The sequence below is a fragment of the Schistocerca nitens genome, chromosome 3, assembly GCF_023898315.1.
Source record: "Schistocerca nitens isolate TAMUIC-IGC-003100 chromosome 3, iqSchNite1.1, whole genome shotgun sequence".
NCBI classification, from domain to species: domain Eukaryota; kingdom Metazoa; phylum Arthropoda; class Insecta; order Orthoptera; family Acrididae; genus Schistocerca; species Schistocerca nitens.
The window spans coordinates 895,925,389-895,945,473 of record NC_064616.1 but is presented as its reverse complement, the minus strand read 5'-3'; positions in this window follow the sequence as shown (position 1 = coordinate 895,945,473).

Sequence of the window (20,085 nt, the reverse complement as noted above, 5' to 3'; positions counted from 1 at the left end):
TTTCCATCTGCCTCGGCGAATGCGGGCTGGTTCCCCTTATTCCACCTCAGTTACACTATGTCGGCGATTGCTGCGCAAACACTGTCTCCACGTACGCGTACATCATAATTACTCTACGACGGAAACATTTGGAGTTACACTCGTCTGGCATGAGACGTTCCCAAGGGGGGGGGGGGGGGGGGTCCACTGGAGGCCGAACCGCACAATAACCCTGGGTTCGGTGTGGGGCGGGTGGACTGCTGTGGCCTGTTATGGGGTTGTGAACCACTGAGGGCTACGGCGGGACGAAACCTCTCCATCGTTTCTAGGTCCCCGGTTCAATATACAACACACAATGTGGTCTGTGTAACGGAGTGTGAAACGTTTCTTTCGTCTTGTCTTCAGAATTTTCGTAGTAGCGTGAAGTCTCACTCGCAAGCGCGGCCAGATTCTACTTTCTTGCCGATGTGCTACGCACAGGATAAGTTACTCGACGTACTGCTCTGCATGTATACACGGATAAGTTGACTGGCGGACTAAGATTAATTTTCTGCAATACCAAACTTGTAAAATCAGTCTAAAGCAGGGCTTAACAACTGGCCAGTTTTGAGTGCGAGTACTCGCGTCTGCTCAGGGACGTGCTCGCGAGCAGGTGCAAGGTCATGGAGTACGGAGGGAGGGGAGGGAGGGGAAATGCGCGCGCACATTTGAATAGGGCCGCAGCGTGCCTATTGAATTCGCGCCGACTGTGTAACGTTTAAAGTACTGCGATCAGCTCTTAACAGTCACTTCGCTGGTTAAGAATCATGTGAAGTTGCCGTTGTGTAACCCCAACCATGCTTTCGCAGTTCAACCCCCATTGGGAGGAATTGTATCTGTTTACTGAAAAAGATGGTGTTGCAAAATGTTTAGTATGTCACAAAACGCTGAATTCTTTTACGAAATTTAATTTTCAGCGACATTATATGTCGTACCACGCGAAAGACTACGGACGTGGAAAATGTGATTGACCAGATCGTGCACAGGAAGTTATTAAACTTAAAAGGAAGCTATCCGAAGAAGATCTGGACGACGAAGAAAAATCAACTGAGGCAGCTCTCAGAGTGGGTTACAAAATTGCTTTGCTTTTAGCAAAATCCCTGCGCCCCTTAACTGATGGCGATTTAATAAAAGAATGTTTGGTAGTTGCAGCGGAACATTTGTGTCCATCTCAAGTTGAACAGTTTCGGATTGTGCCATTATCTAACATGACCATTATGCGTCGCATACAGGACATGGCAGACGACGTCCAGAGCCAGCTTGCAAATATCTGTTAAGATTTTATGGCGTATTCTCTAGCTCTGGACGAAAGTGTTGATATCACTGGAACAGCGCAGCTTGCCATATTTATTAGAGGTGTTAACAGAGATCTTCAGGTGAGGGAGGAGCTCCTCGATGTAGTAGCCATGAAGAACACTACAACCGGAGGTGATATTTTAAGTAGTGTTGAAGAAAGTGTTGAAAATATAGGATTGTCGTGGAATTCTTTAGTTTCAGTGTCTACAGATGGTAGAGGCATACACTAAGCTAATAAAATTATGTGGCAGGTGTACATTCTGCTTTATTTGTTTCATTTGTCGCAGTAATAATTCGTGAGTGATATCCCTGCAGGTGGCCGCGGATTTACATTGACTGGCGGCAGCTTTTGTGTACCCCACGTGACTCTCCCCACTCTCCGCTCTGGTCTGGTAGTGGGGGTAGCGTGCTCGCGCTGCTCCGTGCTCGCGCCTTGCTGCTCACAGCTTGCTCCGCGAGCACGTATGTTGTGAAGCCCTGTTCTAAAGGTTCGCCAGCCTACCTTGGCCGACAGGAAAGGATTAAAACTGTCGGTGCTCCAGTACCACTAGTATCGAGCGAGGTGACACACATTATGGAAGATAGCGGTTCAAATCATCGTCCTGCCATCAAGATTTAGGTTTTCTGTGATTTCCTTAAATTGTTTAAGGCGGATACCGCGATGGTTTCTGTGAAACGATTACCTTCCTTACCATCCCCAACCCGAGATTTCGTCCGTTTCTAACGACCGCGTCATCGACATGATGTCAAACAATTATCTTTCTTCCTTCCTCGCAATATCACAAATAAGTGCCTCCTGGCAATCTCATTACATTCAACAAGATTCCGAGACCCGGCCACTTGACAACATAACGTACACCGATAGCACTTCCTACAGCTTGTCCCTAACAAGTTCCGTCGATAATCTTCACTGAGACAAAACAGAATAACGGTTCAGTCGCTCGATCAAAAGACACACAAAAACAATACACTTCAAGTTTCTATGTAAACGAATGTACTTAACTGGCTTCAATTTGAAACCCCGACGTCCGTCCTTTTATTTAGTACCATCTCCAGCTTGCCTAACGCTGCAGTATTCGGTGCGAGACCTGTTCTGCCCCTGTCGCACCAGCAGAATAACCTTATCATTTTCGACTCGATGTACACGAACCTCTCAAAACAGCACTTCTGCCCCGAAGCGCCCAGAACTCACCTCCCACATTTGCGAGGGCTGCCAGCCGACTCATAATTTCGTAAACTCTGGCCCGCTCCATAAAATTGTGCCTTTCAGTCAGTTGACCTCGTGGGCAGAATTCAGTTATTTTCATTGGATACTTCCTGCTCTCACTAATAGCACTGCTGTGCAAAGTGCTGCTTCTTGTCAAGACCTCTCAGAAAGTACGGAAAATTAGCTGGTGTCGTGAAAAAGCCACTATCTCTTAAAGCAGAACAGTAGGGCCTGACTACAACACCATATAGAAGGAACATGGAAGACTGAGTCATCACCTACAGGTTGGATAAAGCCCCACCCTTCAGATAAAGGAAACTTGCTATGGAGTCCACAACAGCCAAGAGGACGAGCACACGGCCTCGGCCAGGAATTAAATGTTACAAATGATGTAAAATTATCTTACGCCTTTCATTCACAGATAGCATGGTTTCACATACCTCTAGAGATCTATCTGTATCTGACGGATACACTTCCAGATAAGCTAAAGACTATAATGCGACAACCGAGGTCCACTTTGGGTGGTGTTTAGCTACTAGACCAGAGATTCCCAACTTTCCTGAGGTCGTTACTCCCGACTTCAATCAGATATTAGTTGCTACCACCCCTGCCTGCCCTTTCCTCCCGCATCATCAACATTAACGCCAAACTACGGTTGAGAATGAAAATGAATTTTCTTTGAACGCTTTTATTTTTAAAATGACGAAAGATATATGCTGTTTAGCTTTTTTAGGTGTTTTATTAAACCACGAAGTAATGACTCAGTGTAATGAATCAGTGAGACAACTGGTTCTGATTATTTACATCAAACTTTTGTTTTATTTATTTTTTATTTATTTATTTGCAGTGTGACGGAGTTCTAAGGGTATCTTTCAAGTGGTACCTACAAGACCTCCTCAGAAAGTAAAGCTAACTAACGCACTTCCTCTGTAAAACTCCTTTCCCTAGCGACACTTGCTTCATCCACACTGTGCACCCCTATTTAAAATGAACCAAGTTAAAATGCGTGCGTTAGATTTAGTGTTTGTAAACCACATAACTGCTGGACTGCATAATTGAAAACTGGCAGAAATGAGTACTTCAAGCTTCCAGTGCCTCGTGTTAACGACTGCCACTAATAATAATAATACTGTATCTTACGCCTTTCAGTCACAGATAGCATGGTTTCACATACCTCTAGAGATCTATCTGTATCTGACTGATACACTTCCAGATAAGCTACAGACTATAATGCGACAACCGAGGTCCAAGAAAAATGGCTCTGAGCACTATGGGACTCAACTGCTGTGGTCATTAGTCCCCTAGAACTTAGAACTACTTAAACCTAACTATCCTAAGGACATCACACACATCCATGCCCGAGGCAGGATTCGAACCTGCGACCGTAGCAGTCGCACGGTTCCGGACTGCGCGCCTAGAACCGCGAGACCACCGCGGCCGGCAACCGAGGTCCACTTTGGGTGGTGTTTAGCTACTAGACCAGAGATTCCCAACCTTCCTGAGGTCGTTACGTAATTACTGTTGTGTTGTGTTGTCAAGTGAACAATGAATCATTATCGAGTCCACTGCGCGAACGACATACAAATCGGAGCAGGCACTGTAAGTAGCCTGTTTAGGTTTTTATATTGGTAACGCCACGTAACGCTCTGTATGAAAATCACTGGCTGTGCTGTGTGCAGTCTGTAGCTGGTTGGCATTGTTGTAATACTCGCCATTGTAGCGTTGGGCAGTAGGCTGTTAACAGCGCGTAGCGTTGCGCAGTTGGAGGTGAGCCGCCAGCAGTGGTGGATGTGGGGAGAGAGATGGCGGAGTTTTGAGAGCAGATGATCTGGATGTGTGTCCATCAGACACAGTAAATTTGTAAGAGTGGATGTCTTGAACTGATATATATATATTTACTATGACTTTTGAACACTATTAAGGCAAATACATTGTTTGTTCTCTATCAAAATCTTTCATTTTTCTAACTATGCCTATCAGTAGTTAGTGCCTTCAGTAGTTTGAATCTTTTATTTAGCTGGCAGTAGTGGCGCTCGCTGTATTGCAGGAGTTCGAGTAGCGAAGATTTTTGTGAGGTAAGTGATTCATGAAAGGTATAGGTTAATGTTAGTCAGGGCCATTCTTTTGTAGGGATTATTGAAAGTCAGATTGCGTTGCGCTAAAAATATTGTGTTTCAGTTTAGTGTTGATCAGAATAAGTAAAGAGAGTAATGTCTGAGAACGTTCAGTTTTGCTCAGCTGTTTGAAAAGCAAATAACGTAAGAGGTTTATCAGCACAGTAATTCATTAATTTTTCTAAGAGGACGTTTCAGCACATTTCACCAGATGCTTAAGCATATATTTCTCGATTATACTGTCACAGATGAATGGTACAAAGCACAATGCATGTGTATAGTGAGTGGACTATGTGGGGTGGATGGTGTTCATACATTCGTATCAGAAGCTGTAACTTCCACCCCATTATGTCACGTGTTAATGCTAGTATTTGGATAAAATATAATTATTCGTAATTAGTATTACAGTCTTACCAAATAGTGATAACACTAATGATATTGTGAAACTAATTAAGCTTCGTGACTGAAATACAATTGAGACATTTTATTTTTACATCTCAGAAAATTTCATTTTACCCCTTAGAGGGTAATTACCTCCAGATAGTGAACTACTGTACTAGACCGTTGGAGTTTGGTTTCTCCATAATAAAATGTCGTTCTTTGAGACGCTGAGGTGTTCTGAGCTATTTCTTTTCATTTTACGCAGGAATTTCGAGCAACGTTTTTCTAAATACTATTGCTGTAGTGGTATTATCAAATGTTCTAAAATGTTCAAATGTGTGTGAAATCTTATGGAACTTAACTGCTAATGTCATCAGTCCCTAAGCTTACACACTACTTAACCTAAATTATCCTAAGGACAAACACACACACACACACACACACACACCCATGCCCAAGGGAGGACTCGAACCTCCACCGGGACCAGCCGCACAGTCCATGACTGCAGCGCCTCAGACCGCTCGGCCAATCCCGCGCGCAGTGGTATTATCCCACTCCCTCTCACATTACCTAAAGAAGATCTACACGGTCCAGTCACATTAATGTGACCACCCGTCAACAGTCTGAATAACCACCTTTTGCAGCGTGGGTCGCTGCGAGACGCGCGGGAAGAGAGTCACTGAGGTTCTGGAAAGTAGGAATAGGTATGTGGAGCCTTGGCGACTCCAGCGCCACCGCTAACTGCGCTAGGTTTCCCGGTTGAGGATATAAAGCACGAACAGCCCTATTGAGGTGATCCCACACATTCTAGATTGAGTTTAAGACCGGGGAGTTTGGTGGCCACTGGAGTACGGTAATCTCATTCTGGTGCTCTTCGAACGATGCACGTACACTGAAAGCTGTGAGACACGTAACGTTGTCCTGTTGGTATATGCCTTTGTGCAGTGGAAAAAACGAACTACGTGTAGGGGTGGACACGGTCTCCAAGGATAGATGCGTACTTGTGTTGATGAACTGTGCCTTCCAGAATGACAGGTCACTTAGGGAATGCCACGAAAACCTACCACAGGTCACATCGCTCACTCCTCTAGCCTAGACTCTTTCGACGATTGTTGCACGGCATACACACCAACAGTCATCCGTCCGATGGAGCGTAAAACTAGATTTATTTGAAAAGCCATCTGTCGGCATTAAGTGTTCGTCCAGTTGCAGCAGTGGCGCGCAAATTCCAGCTTTAATCGCTGATGAACAGCAGTTCAAATGGTTCTATGCCTCTGAGCACTATGCGACTTAACTTCTGAGGTCATCAGTCGCCTAGAACTTAGAACTAATTAAACCTAACTAACCTAAGGACATCACACACACCCATGACCGACGCAGGATTCGAACCTGCGACCGTAGCGGTCGCTCGGTTCCAGACTGTAGCGCCTAGAACAGCACGACCACTCCACCGGCTGAGCAGCAGTCAGCAATAAAGAGAGAGATGGGGCCCCTCCACGCCCGCACCAACGTGGTGACCAAACCAAAAGTTCTGCTGTCACCTCCGTAAACATGTTAGTTGTCTAGTAAGTGGATCACAGGATGCTGGGCTGTGATGTTGTCCGTGCGTCTGGGTAAGGCTACGCATTAACACGGTGCATCAGGTGATAGATAGTGGACGAAACGCGAGTGAGGGTAGCGATTTGAAGAGCAGAGGGAAAAAAGTGCCATGGCTCGTGCCGTGGGAAAAAAACCTCTGCGACAGTGGGATGGGTAGTAAGAGCAGTAGTGGCTTACTAGCTGCGATAGCTCATGCAAGGTTGGATTTGTTAGTATAGGTATCATGCATCATTACCGTGACAAGCGATGGCGATGTGTCCCAGTTGCTGCAGCTGCTACATTCCTGGATCAATCAAGATCGTTATACAGTAGTGGGAGATCGGCCATAGACCATCTCACTGTGTGGGGGATGTGTGGAGCTTGTTTGCATGCAGTGTACGGTACGGCTTCCCTGTGTGGTGCCAGTTATTCGAAAGTGTATTTCAGCTGGATATCCAGTAATGGCGTTTGATTAACAGGGGCTCGCCTGTGCCGTTATGTTTGCGTATGCTTGGCCATAGATGTTATGTCCTTACAAGTATGTCTTTTGGTCTTTTATGTTTCCATCTATGGTTGTGGTCGTAGTTCCCCAGATTCGGAATAAACGGGTTCTGCGAATGTCTGGAGTTTCTGTATAGTCTTGTGGTGAGTTTGTGGATTACCTCCGTGAGAGTCTCAAGTCGGTATTCCCGGTGAAGGTCCGCGATGCGTGTGTATCGTGGAGCATTGCTTATGATTTTGAGTACTTTGTTTTGTATGAGCTGCAGACGGCGCAGGCGTGTAGGCGCAGCGTATCCCCAGACAGGAGCTGCGTACGTCATCAGGGGTCGGATAAGTGTCATGTACATGGACCTCGACACCCTTCTGTTCAGTGTGCTACGCCTGTTGAGCATAGGATAGAGCTGTTTGAGCCTCGCGCTAGCTCGGTTGGTCATGTGTTGTATGTGGTCCCCCCAGAGTAATTTCCGGTCCAGCCAGACACCGAGGTATTTGACTTTCTCGCGGAAACGTATTGGACGTGCATGTAGAGTTATTGGTCTGCAGTAGCGGTGTTTGCGCAGTTGCTTCAGTCTTCTAGTGAACAGAACGGCTTCGCACTTGTCGACGTTTACTCTAACACGTCATTTCTCCAACCAAGGCTCGGCCACTCTGAGTGCAGTCTGTAGGCGTGACGTAATGTTTGATGGTTTCCAATATTGCGCAAGGATGGCTGTGTCATCCGCGTAGATTGCCATCATTGTGTTGTGTGTTGTGTGTGGTTGGGAGATCGTTTATGTAGAGGTTAAACAGTAGGGGCCCTAGGATGCTTCCCTGGGGTACTCCCGCGTGTATACCGTGTCGTGTTGATTGTTTTCCCTGCACGTCAGTGTTGAAACTCCTGTCTGTGAGGTATGAGTGTATTAGACGCAGCAGCCCGTCGGGGAATCCCGCGTCGCTGAGTTTGCGGATGAGGCCGTTGTGCCATAGACGGTCGAAAGCCTTTTCGATGTCCAGGAACACTGCCCCTGTAGCTTTGTTTATGTTGAAGCCATGTGTTATATGTTCAACAACCCGTAGGAGTTGTTGTGTTGTGGAGTGGTGATTCCTGAAGCCGAATTGCTCCGGTCTCAGGATGTCATTTGTTATGCAGTGCCTAGTGATGCGTTCAAGAATCACCTTCTCAACAATCTTACTGAGCGAGCTCAGAAGGCTGATGGGTCGGTAATTTTGTGGGAGGCTGTGGTCTTTCCCCGGCTTCCTGAACATCAGGACCTTGGCCGTCTTCCAAAAGGCGGGGAAGTGCTGGTGTTTTAGTATGGCATTCGTTATGTGTGTTAGGTACTCAGTTGCTTTATCCGTGAACTCCTGGAGGACACGGTTTTGAATGCCATCATGACCGGGGGCTTTCCTAGCAGCGGAATGCATTATAGCCCAGGAGACTTCGCCTGTGCTAGCATGTCGAATGTCGTCGCGCGATGGTTGGGCTAGAATGCGTGTAACCTCTTGGTCAGTAGCAAGTGTGAACACTGGATCTGATGGTACCAGGTTCGGTGTGAATGACGCTGCGAATGTTCGAGCCATTAGTTCTGCTTTCTCTTCCGCTGAGTATGCAGGTCCGTCAGGCCCTTGAAGCGTTGGGGTGTATATTTTCTCCCTGGTGAAGTGTCGGGCTAGTTGCCACACGCCAGGTCGTGCGGTGTCCAGCCCTTCGAGTTTTTGATTCCACTGTTGTGTTCTATGTGTTTGTATTTTATCGTGTATGATGCCCTGTAGTCTGTTAATGTGCCGTTTGAAGTACGGACGCCTGGTGCGCTGCCATTGTCTCCTGAGGCGATTCCTCATTGAGATTAGGCCCAGGATTTCCTGGGGCAGGGCCGCACTCGTTGTTGTGAGGTGCGATCAGGTATGGTGCCTGCCATTGCGTCCCGGACGGCGTTAGTGAGGGTTTCTACTGCCTCGTCAATTTGTCCTGTTTCGTTAATTTCGTGTATAGGTGGGATGTGACTATCAAGCGTTTGCTTGAACAATGTCCAATTCGCACGCCCGTAGTCCAACATCTTGCGTTGTTCCGTGTGCTGCAGTGTTTCCTCAATGTATAGTATTACAGGTTGGTGGTTTGAGGGCAGATCGTTTTCAACGGCAACGTTGAGTGTCGCTGTAATGCCCTTGATGAGGGCTATGTCTATCACGTCTGGCCTGTGTCCCCTCTGATAGGGAATGTGCGTCGGTTCAGTCGGCGCTAGTATAATGTAGTTTCTGCCTAGCGAATGTTCGTACAGTTTTTTGCCGTTGGGATTTCGTATGCGTGAATTCCATTCTGGGTGTTTTGCGTTCAGATCTCCAGCGACTATTACTCGCAGTGAAATGTTGAGTAATGTGCTGATATCGCGTGTTGAGATGCCTACAGGGCTGTTGTATACCGATATCAGTGTGGTGTAGGCTCCGTTGAACTTGACTCTGACGGCCGTAGCCTCGATTTTTTCCAGTTCAGGGAGCTCTATGTTTGTGTGCTCAATGTCTTTGTGTATGACGATTGCAGTTCCACCTGCCACGGCGTCGCCCGGTCGGTCGGTACGATAGACACAATAGCCAGGAAAGTTTAATTGTTTGTGCGGTTTAAGTTTAGTCTCTCTCAGTAGCGCGACAAGGATTCCCTTGCGCTCCATGAACGCGGCAAATTCTGCCCTTTTGTTGTGGATCGAGTCTGCATTCCAGAACAGGATCTGTGATAGTGTATGCGGGTCTGCGTTATGGGCCGGGTGTGGTATATTATTCATGTAAGAGTGTGAAAGAGTGTTGTGATGGCAGTGTGTATGACAGCCCAGTATTGCCCGGGTTCGGCGCTCATGAGCTGGGTGATGAGTGTAGTGACGGCCGTCAGCACCTTGGTAAGGACTTGAACGGTCGTGTGTCGGGGGAATAGTGTTTCCAGTATTCCCCCAGGTGGTGTGTTGGTGTTGGGTGTGGCAGCCTGAGGTGCTGTTGTGGAGTTAGCGGCCGCTTGTGCGGGTATTGGTGTGTTGTTAGGAGCGGCATTTGTGCTTTGTGACAGAGGTTGTGGCGCCTGTGTTACTTCTGTGGTGAGGGGGATGGTAGTGTGAGTTACAGTCTCGGTCTCTTGTTGACTGTTTTCCTGTGTGTTGCTGTTCTGTTGTTGCTGTGTGGCCTGTTGTGGTGATTTCGTGTTCCCCGCCCTCTGTTTGCGTGTACGTCTATTCCTCCTCTGGGCTTGGGGTTCGGGAGGTTCTTGTGTGGGCGTGTTTTCCTGTATATGGTGCGTTTCTTCGCAGCACGTGATTTCCGGGAGTGGGGTCGTGTTGTTTGGGGGCATAGGTGTTGGTACCGATGCTTGTTGGGTTTCAGGTGTTGCCTGTGGCTGTTGTGTGGCTGTTGCAGCGGTTGTTTCACGTGTGTGTGTAGGGCGCTGAGGTTCCGCAGCCTGTGCCGTTCCGCCAGGGCGTGCAACCGTGGCAAACGTTACGCCGTTCCTTACTGGGTTCGGCGCTGGCCTTGGACGTGGTATGTCGTACAGTACCCAACTTTTGTCTTGTTTTAGCTTCAGCGCCTGTTTGTATGAGTTGCACTGTCTGAAGTTTGCCGCATGGGGCCCACCGCAGTTGGCACAGCGTCGCTGGTTTGGTTGTGTTTGTGTGCAAGTCTTGGATCTGTGATTGCCAGCGCATCCGCGGCAGCGAGTTGCCAGGCCGCAGCGGAGGGCCGAGTGGCCGAACCGCTGGCAGTTGTTGCATTGTTGGGGGACGTTGGGTGGTTCGTAAAGTTCTACACGTACGTCCATCCGCAGAAAGCTCTTTATCTGCAGGATGGCGCGGGAATCAGCCGAGTCGGCTAACTCAGCAGTCGGCAGGAGTGCACGAACCAGGCGCCTTCTGCGGAGCCTCATACGCTGCAACGTTTCCTGAACGGTCGTTAAGGAGACACTGTTCGTAGCCCATTGGTTAATCTGGGCAGTCAGTTGCTCAACAGTTGCATGCCTATTTGCCAGTACACATCTCCGCAGACGTCATTCAACACTGTCGCCTATGGCCCGTGGTGGAACAAAGTTGGGTCGTCCCCGATTTTGGATAGCATCATTTTGCCATGAACTGTATACTTTAACCACGAGGCACGCAAACAGTTTACAGACTTAGCCAAAGATAATGCCCGTTGCAGCCCGCGGTTAGTGGTCTTGTGGTAGCGTTCCCGCTTTCCGCGCGTGGGGTCGCGCGTTCGCTTCCCGGCGGGATCGGGGATTTTTTCTGCCTGGAGATGACTGGGTGTTGTGTGTGTCTTTCATCATCATTTCATCTTCATTCACTCGCAAGTCGCCGTAGTGGCGTTAAAGAACTTGTGGAGCGGCGGCCGAACCGCCCCGCGAGGGGTCTCCCGGCCACCAATGCCATACGCTCATTGTTATTATGCCCTTTTGGAAGTCATTTTACACGTCCCCCCGCCCGCCCCTCTCCCCGTCGCGACACGCTTTATATGCCCTTCACTGCTAGTGGTGCCACCTGCCGTCTATGAGTGGTGTTGTCGAATATAGGCGGTGGTCGCATTAATGTGATTGGACCGGGCATTTTATTACTATCTTAGGATTTAACGTCCTGTGGACTGTAACATCATTAATCATGGAGTAACATTTCAGTTTTCGAAGAAGAAGTATGGAAGAATCAGGTGTAGGTTTGCTGAAGTATTCATACTGACATTAACATGCACTGCTGCAGAGAGATCGCAAAAAATTCAAACGATCACCGCACTGGTGTTTGAGGATCTCTTCCTAAATAAAGCATCGCTATGAAATTTAGACAGGAATCTCAGGGATACGGGTTTACCGGATTCGTCCCGATTAGCGTGTGCTAAAACGTGATGTGAGGAATTGTGTTCTCTGTCGCTGAACAGACGATGTTTTCGCCCATCTGTGCGGGTGACTAGCAGAAATTGGTACAACCAACCCCGTGTTTCCAGAGGTTTCTAGTATTTCCGTTGAGCTAGATTTGCTTAAAGCTCCCTTGAAAGCCTTATCAACGTGTCGTTGGCGCCTACACACAGGCAGAGGTCGGAAGCAGCTGGCGGCCACGAGCCTCGCAGCTGACGTCATAGCTCGCTATCGCAGTTACGAACGCCTGAACAGGCGGAGTCCTGCAGCCCGCATAGCGGGACGTTGCTTCCACCAAGAAGACCTCATTTTCTGAAGAACGTACGTTCCCTCACTGCTAGCTCAGTAGAGACCTCTGAAAAAGGGGTTGGTTGCAAAAGGTGGTGTAATTTTGATTTTCAGTTATGTTTTATGTGTTACTCCTCTCGTGAAATATTCAAGTTTTAGACTTTCTCTCCCTCGTGCGTTATGCGCCATCATAAAAAAACCACTAAGAAATGACAGAATTTCAGTTTTTCCTCAGTAATTCGCTTCCAGTTACTTTAAGCAAAAATATGCCATTATCGATTTTAAAGTGCGTTAAATTTACTGCCAGTTTCATACACAACTCGGAAAATCCGGAACAGCTAATAAGGTAATAGGTTGCGTAAATCTGCGAAAAGTCGAGAAATCGAAAAAAGTTAGATGTGTCATTGGTTTCGCCTTAATAACTTTTTTTAGTACACTTTTGAGCGCAGTGCATAATAACCAGTGTTGTAGAGGATTTAATTTCCTTCAAGTTCCATACATATGAAATATTTGTGATTGCTCCTCATATACCCCGATAAAACTCGCATTAACAATTTTAGTAAAACTGAACTCGAAACGAAAAATACAATTCAGAATCAAAAACAGTAATCATGGATGTAATATCATCTTTAAGACATTACGTATGCAATATATACGTGTAGTTCATACCATTCATATAATTTCTGGGGAATACGCATTTCTGAAAAAGAAAAACACAAATTTTCAACATTTTACACATACATTTCGAGAAATAAACGTGACGATAATAAACTAACTCACTGATTTTCAAGTCATAATCCTTTTCCAAGTGTTAAATACTCAATGTCATTAGCACACTGGACTCGCATTCGGGAGGACGAGGGTTCAATCCCGCGTCCGGCCATCCTGATTTAGGCTATCCGTGATTTCCCTAAATCGCTTCAGGTAAATGCCGGGATGGTTCCTTTGACAGGGCACGGCCGACTTCCATCCTCATCCTTCCTTAACCCGATGAGACCGATGACCTCGCTGTTTGGTCTCTTCCCCCAAATCAACCCTCAACCTTAATGTCAATAAGTAATGGTGTGATTGGAGGTGAAGACGTCAATTGTCATCTGTCCCTAGAGGTTGTTGCTATAGGAAAGAATAGAATTGTGAACAGCAATTTTGAGAACATGCATTTCCGACGTAAAGATGCAATGGTGTTTCTGACAATAGTTGTTAACCAAATTAACACGAAGAAAGGAAAAGTAACTCTGGATCCTCTCAGACTTTTCCTCAGAATGATCGTCTCCAAGCAGTCTGATGATGACCGAAAAAACCTTTCTAGAACGAACTGCTCTATTTCCATCGTCACTTTTCTCTGAGAAAGGCATTCGCTAAGGGACAAAGTCCTCATTTTACTTTGCCTTCAAGCTCGTATTAAGTGGCATAGAAATGGGAAAGAGCAAAGCTGATGTAGTAGATGGTGGCTATCTTCTACACAGAGTTCACTGTAATCGGAACGAATGTTTTTATTCCATTTTTAAAAGGTTTGTGACCTACTTACGGCGACATTATTGTTAAAATGTTGCGGTAGTCTTCGATGGGTACCCCACGAAGAAAATAAAAGGAGCACAAAAACACCGATAGTGCTCGTCGCTCTATGCTAGTGCTAGTGCCTTGTTTCCGCTGATGCCAAAGGATAAATTGTTATCAAATGAAAAAATAACTCTCGCTTCATCTCATTCCTTCATAAGGAATTTCAGCTAGTGCAAATGGTCATCAAGGAGGCAATAGAAGATACAGATGTGTTAATTATGGAAACTGCCTTTCGTAGTGCTCCGGACACAATTCAGTTATTATTGGAGAATATATTGACCTCTTGGTTTTGATGACGGCCTTATGCCAGATAATGTGCTCTTTTGCAAATCTGAAAGGGGTAACATAGGAGATGATGTGGATTCCAAAACATCGTACTACATAAAGATATTATGGAAAAAATTTTGTTTCTCTATCTCTTGCGATAATGCGCATGGAAGAACACGAGTTAGGTGATCCGCTGCCTGTTGGTCGAAGTGATAAATTGTACCAATCAACCACATCTGAGCCAAAACAACAGAACTTGCTAAATTTTTAACTTAAAATTTTGTGTTACATTATTAAAATAAACTTTAAGATCTATTTTTAAACTCTGTCTTGTTGAAATATAAGTACATGTAAAATGTTGAAAATTTGTGTTTCTCTTTTTCAAAAATACTTATTCGCCAGAAATTACATGAATATCAAGAACTACATGTATGTATTGTATACATAATTCCTTAAATATGATATTATATTGAGGACTCTGATTCTGGATGAAATTTCCTGTTTGGAGTTCACTTTCAGTAAAATTGTTAATCGAACGTTTCTCGGCGCGTATAGCAAGTAATTACAAATATTTTATATGAATATTAAATTTATATGAACATTTCAGTTAACACTCGTGCGTTGGTTTGAGTGTAAAAGGCACCCGTTCACTGGGTGATGGTACCTGCTGCCAACAACAAATTTGACAGGGTCCTGAGGCCACAGTTTCACCAACAAACCACAGGAAGCTGAAGTAAGGCAGGAGAGAAGGAGAAAGATGCTCCACTAAGAAATAAAAATCGCACAAGTGCTACTAGGACTCGCGCTCTGAACGCTCAGTACAAACTTAATTAAATTAAATCACAGCCCACCGGAACAATGGGGGACATGCATTATACGACGTTACAGGCATAAATAGACAGTACATCTGTAGGTTTTGATGTATGAGTTTGCTAGTATCAAAATATGTGATATGCATGGCAGTATCTTTTGAATGCATTGACTTAGCAGCTTAAATTCTTTACACCAGGAAGGAGCCGTAGACATTAGTATATGACATAAATTTCAGCTTGATACTTCTAATAGACAGACGGACAACAAATGGCAAAAAGTATATTTTTTGTGTAATATGTATAATAACAATTTCACGATTTTCGGGTATTGCTCTTTACTTGTACTGAGAAACTTTTTCTTGCCAAATTTATTGATTCTTGGTCAGCAGGAAGTACCCTAGAAGTTTCAATGAGCGTGTTTCGAAATATATGGCATACATTATCGACCCTTTTGATTGCATTAACTTAGAAGCTGATATTTCTCCACGTTCAAGGGACCATAGAGTTCAGTACGTGAGCTAAATGTTAACTTAATATCTCTACCCATTCCTCAGTCGGACAGACAGACCGACGGACCGACAGACAGACAGACAGGCTGACAAACTGACAGACCGACAGACAGACCGAAAGACAGACAGACCAACAGATAGACAGACAGACAGACAGACAGGCTGACGGATTGACAGACTGACATACCGACAGATCGACAGACAGACAGGCTGACAGACTGACATACCGACAGACAGAAAGACAGACAGACAAGCTGAAAGGCCAACAGACAGACCGACAGACCAACAGATAGATAGAAAGACAGAAAGGCTGACAGACTGACAGACCGACAGACACACCGACACATAGACAGACAGAAACCAGACAGCCAGGCTGACAGACTGACAGACCGACAGACAGACCAACAATTAGACAGACAGAAAGACAGACAGGCTGACGGACTGACAGACAGACCAACAGACCGACACATAGTTAGCTAGACAGACAGGCTCACAGACTGACCAACCAACAGAGAGAGCGACAGATAGACAGACAGACAGACAGACTGACAGACTGACACACAGGCTGACAGACTGACAGACAGACCAACAGACCGACAGATAGATAGATAGACAGACAGGCTGACAGACTGACAGACCGATGGACAGACAGACAGACAGACAAGCTGACAGGCCGACAGACAACCAACAGATAGATAGATAGACAGACAGGCTGACAGACTGACAGACCGACAGACAGACCGACAGATAGACAGACAGACATACAGACAGACAGGCTGACAGACTGACAGACCGACAGATAGACAGACAGGCTGACAGACTGACAGACCGACAGATCGACGGACAGACAGGCTGAATGACTGATAGACCGACAGATGGACAGACAGACAGGCTGACAGACCGACAGACGGACCAACAGATAGATAGATAGACAGACAGGCTGAAACACTGACAGACCGACAGACAAACCGACAGATAGACAGACAGAAAGCAAACAGAAAGGCTGACAGACTGACAGACCGACAGACAGACCAACAGATAGACAGACAGACATACAGACAGACAGGCTGACAGACTGACAGACAGACTACCAGACCGACAGATAGATAGATAGACAGAAAGGCTGAAACACTGACAGACCGACAGATAGACAGACAGAAAGCAGACAGAAAGGCTGAAAGACTGACAGACCAACAGACAGACCGACAGATAGATAGAGAGACAGACAGGCTGACAGACTGACAGACCAACAAACATACCGACAGATCGACAGACACACAGACAGGCAGACTGACTGACAGACTGACAGACCGACAGACAGACCGACAGATTGACAGACAGACAGACAGACAGGCAGGCTGACATGCTGACAGACTGACGGACCAAGAGACAGACAGACAGACAGACAGACAGACAGACATGCTGACAGACCGACAGACAGACTGGCAGACCGAAAGACAGGCCAACAGACCGACTGATAGATAGATAGACAGACAGGCTGACAGACTGACAGACCAACAGGCAGACCGACGGTTTGACCGACAAACAGACAGATAGCTTGACAGACAGACAGACAGACTGGCTGACAGACCGAGCAACTGACCGACAGATAGACAGACAGACATACAGACAGACAGGCTGGCAGACTGACAGACCGACAGACAGACTGAGAGATAGACAGACAGACAGATAGACAGTCTGACAGACTGACAGACAGACAGACAGACAGACAGACAGGCTGCAGACTGACATACCGACAGACCAACAGACAGACAGACAGATTGAGAGACAGGTAGACAGGCTGACAGACCGACAGACAGACTGACAGACCGAAAGACAGGGCAACAGACCGACTGATAGATAGATAGACAGACAGGCTGATAGACTGACAGACCAACAGGGAGACCGACAGTTTGACACACAGAAAGACAGATAGCTTGACAGACAGACGGAGAGCCAGGCTGACAGAAAAAATTGTTCAAATGGCTCTGAGCACTATGGGACTAAACTGCTGAGGTCATAAGTCCCCTAGAACTTAGAACTACTTAAACCTAACTAACCTAAGGACAACACACACATCCATGCCCGAGGCAGGATTCGAACCTGCGACTGTAGCGGTCGCGCGGTTCCAGACTGTAGCACCAGAACCGCTCGGCCACCAGCGGCCGGCAGGCTGACAGACAGAGCAACTGACCGACATATAGATAGACAGACAGACAGTCAGGCTGACAGAGTGACAAACAGACCGACAGATAGACAGACAGGCTGACAGACTGACAGACCGACATATCGACGGACAGACAGGCTGAATGACTGATTGACCGACAGATGGACAGACAGACAGGCTGACAGACCGACAGACGGACCAACAGATAGATAGATAGACAGACAGGCTGAAACACTGACAGACCGACAGACAAACCGACAGATAGACACACAGAAAGCAAACAGAAAGGCTGACAGACTGACAGACCGACAGACAGACCAAAGATAGACAGACAGACATACAGACAGACAGGCTGACAAACCGACAGACAGACTAACAGACCGACAGATAGATAGATAGATAGACAGACAGGCTGACAGACTGACAGACCGACAGACAGACAGACAGACAGGCGGACAGACCGACAGATCGACAGACAGACAGGCTGACAGACTGACAGACCGACAGACTGACAGACAGACAGGCTGACAGACTGACAGACTGACAAACAGACCAACAGATAGATAGATAAACAGGCTGAAACACTGACAGACCGACAGACAGACCGACAGATAGAGAGAGAGACAGACAGGCTGACAGACTGACAGACCAACAAACATTCCGACAGATCGACAGACACACAGACAGGCAGACTGACTGACAGACTGACAGACCGACAGACAGACCGACAGATTGACAGACAGACAGACAGAGAGGCAGGCTGACATGCTGACATGCTGACAGACTGACAGACTGACAGACCAAGAGACAGACAGACAGACAGACAGACATGCTGACAGACCGACAGACAGACTGGCAGACCGAAAGACAGGCCAACAGAGCGACTGATAGATAGATAGACAGACAGGCTGACAGACTGACAGACCAACAGACAGACCGACAGTTTGACAGACAGACAGACAGATAGCTTGACAGACAAACAGACAGACAGACAGGCTGACAGACCGAGCAACTCAGCGACAGATAGATAGACAGACAGACAGTAAGGTTGACAGAGTGGCAAACAGACCGACAGATAGACAGACAGACAGATAGACAGTCTGACAGACTGACTGACAGACAGACAGACAGACAGGCTGCAGACTGACATACCGACAGTCCAACAGACAGACAGACAGATTGAGAGACAGGTAGACAGGCTGACAGACCGACAGACAGACTGACAGACCGAAAGACAGGGTAACAGACCGACTGACAGATAGATAGACCGACAGGCTGACAGACTGACAGACCGACAGATCGACGGACAGACAGGCTGAATGACTGATAGACCGACAGATGGACAGACAGACAGGCTGACAGACCGACAGACGGACCAACAGATAGATAGATAGACAGACAGGCTGAAACACTGACAGACCGACAGACAAACCGACAGATAGACAGACAGAAAGCAAACAGAAAGGCTGACAGACTGACAGACCGACAGACAGACCAACAGATAGACAGACAGACATACAGACAGACAGGCTGACAAACCGACAGACAGACTAACAGACCGACAGATAGATAGATAGACAGACAGGCTGACAGACTGACAGACCGACAGACAGACAGACAGACAGGCGGACAGACCGACAGATCGACAGACAGACAGGCTGACAGACTGACAGACCGACAGACTGACAGACAGACAGGCTGACAGACTGACAGACTGACAAACAGACCAACAGATAGATAGATAAACAGGCTGAAACACTGACACACCGACAGACAGACCGACAGATAGATAGAGAGACAGACAGGCTGACAGACTGACAGACCAACAAACATTACGACAGATCGACAGACACACAGACAGGCAGACTGACTGACAGACTGACAGACCGACAGACAGACCGACAGATTGACAGACAGACAGACAGAGAGGCAGGCTGACATGCTGACATGCTGACAGACTGACAGACCAAGAGACAGACAGACAGACAGACAGACATGCTGACAGACCGACAGACAGACTGGCAAACCGAAAGACAGGCCAACAGACCGACTGATAGATAGATAGACAGACAGGCTGACAGACTGACAGACCAACAGACAGACCGACAGTTTGACAGACAGACAGACAGATAGCTTGAAAGACAAACAGACAGACAGACAGGCTGACGGATTGACAGACTGACATACCGACAGATCGACAGACAGACAGGCTGACAGACTGACATACCGACAGACAGAAAGACAGACAGACAAGCTGAAAGGCCAACAGACAGACCGACAGACCAACAGATAGATAGAAAGACAGAAAGGCTGACAGACTGACAGACCGACAGACACACCGACACATAGACAGACAGAAACCAGACAGACAGGCTGACAGACTGACAGACCGACAGACAGACCAACAATTAGACAGACAGACAGACAGACAGGCTGACGGACTGACAGACAGACCAACAGACCGACACATAGTTAGCTAGACAGACAGGCTCACAGACTGACCAACCAACAAAGAGAGCGACAGATAGACAGACA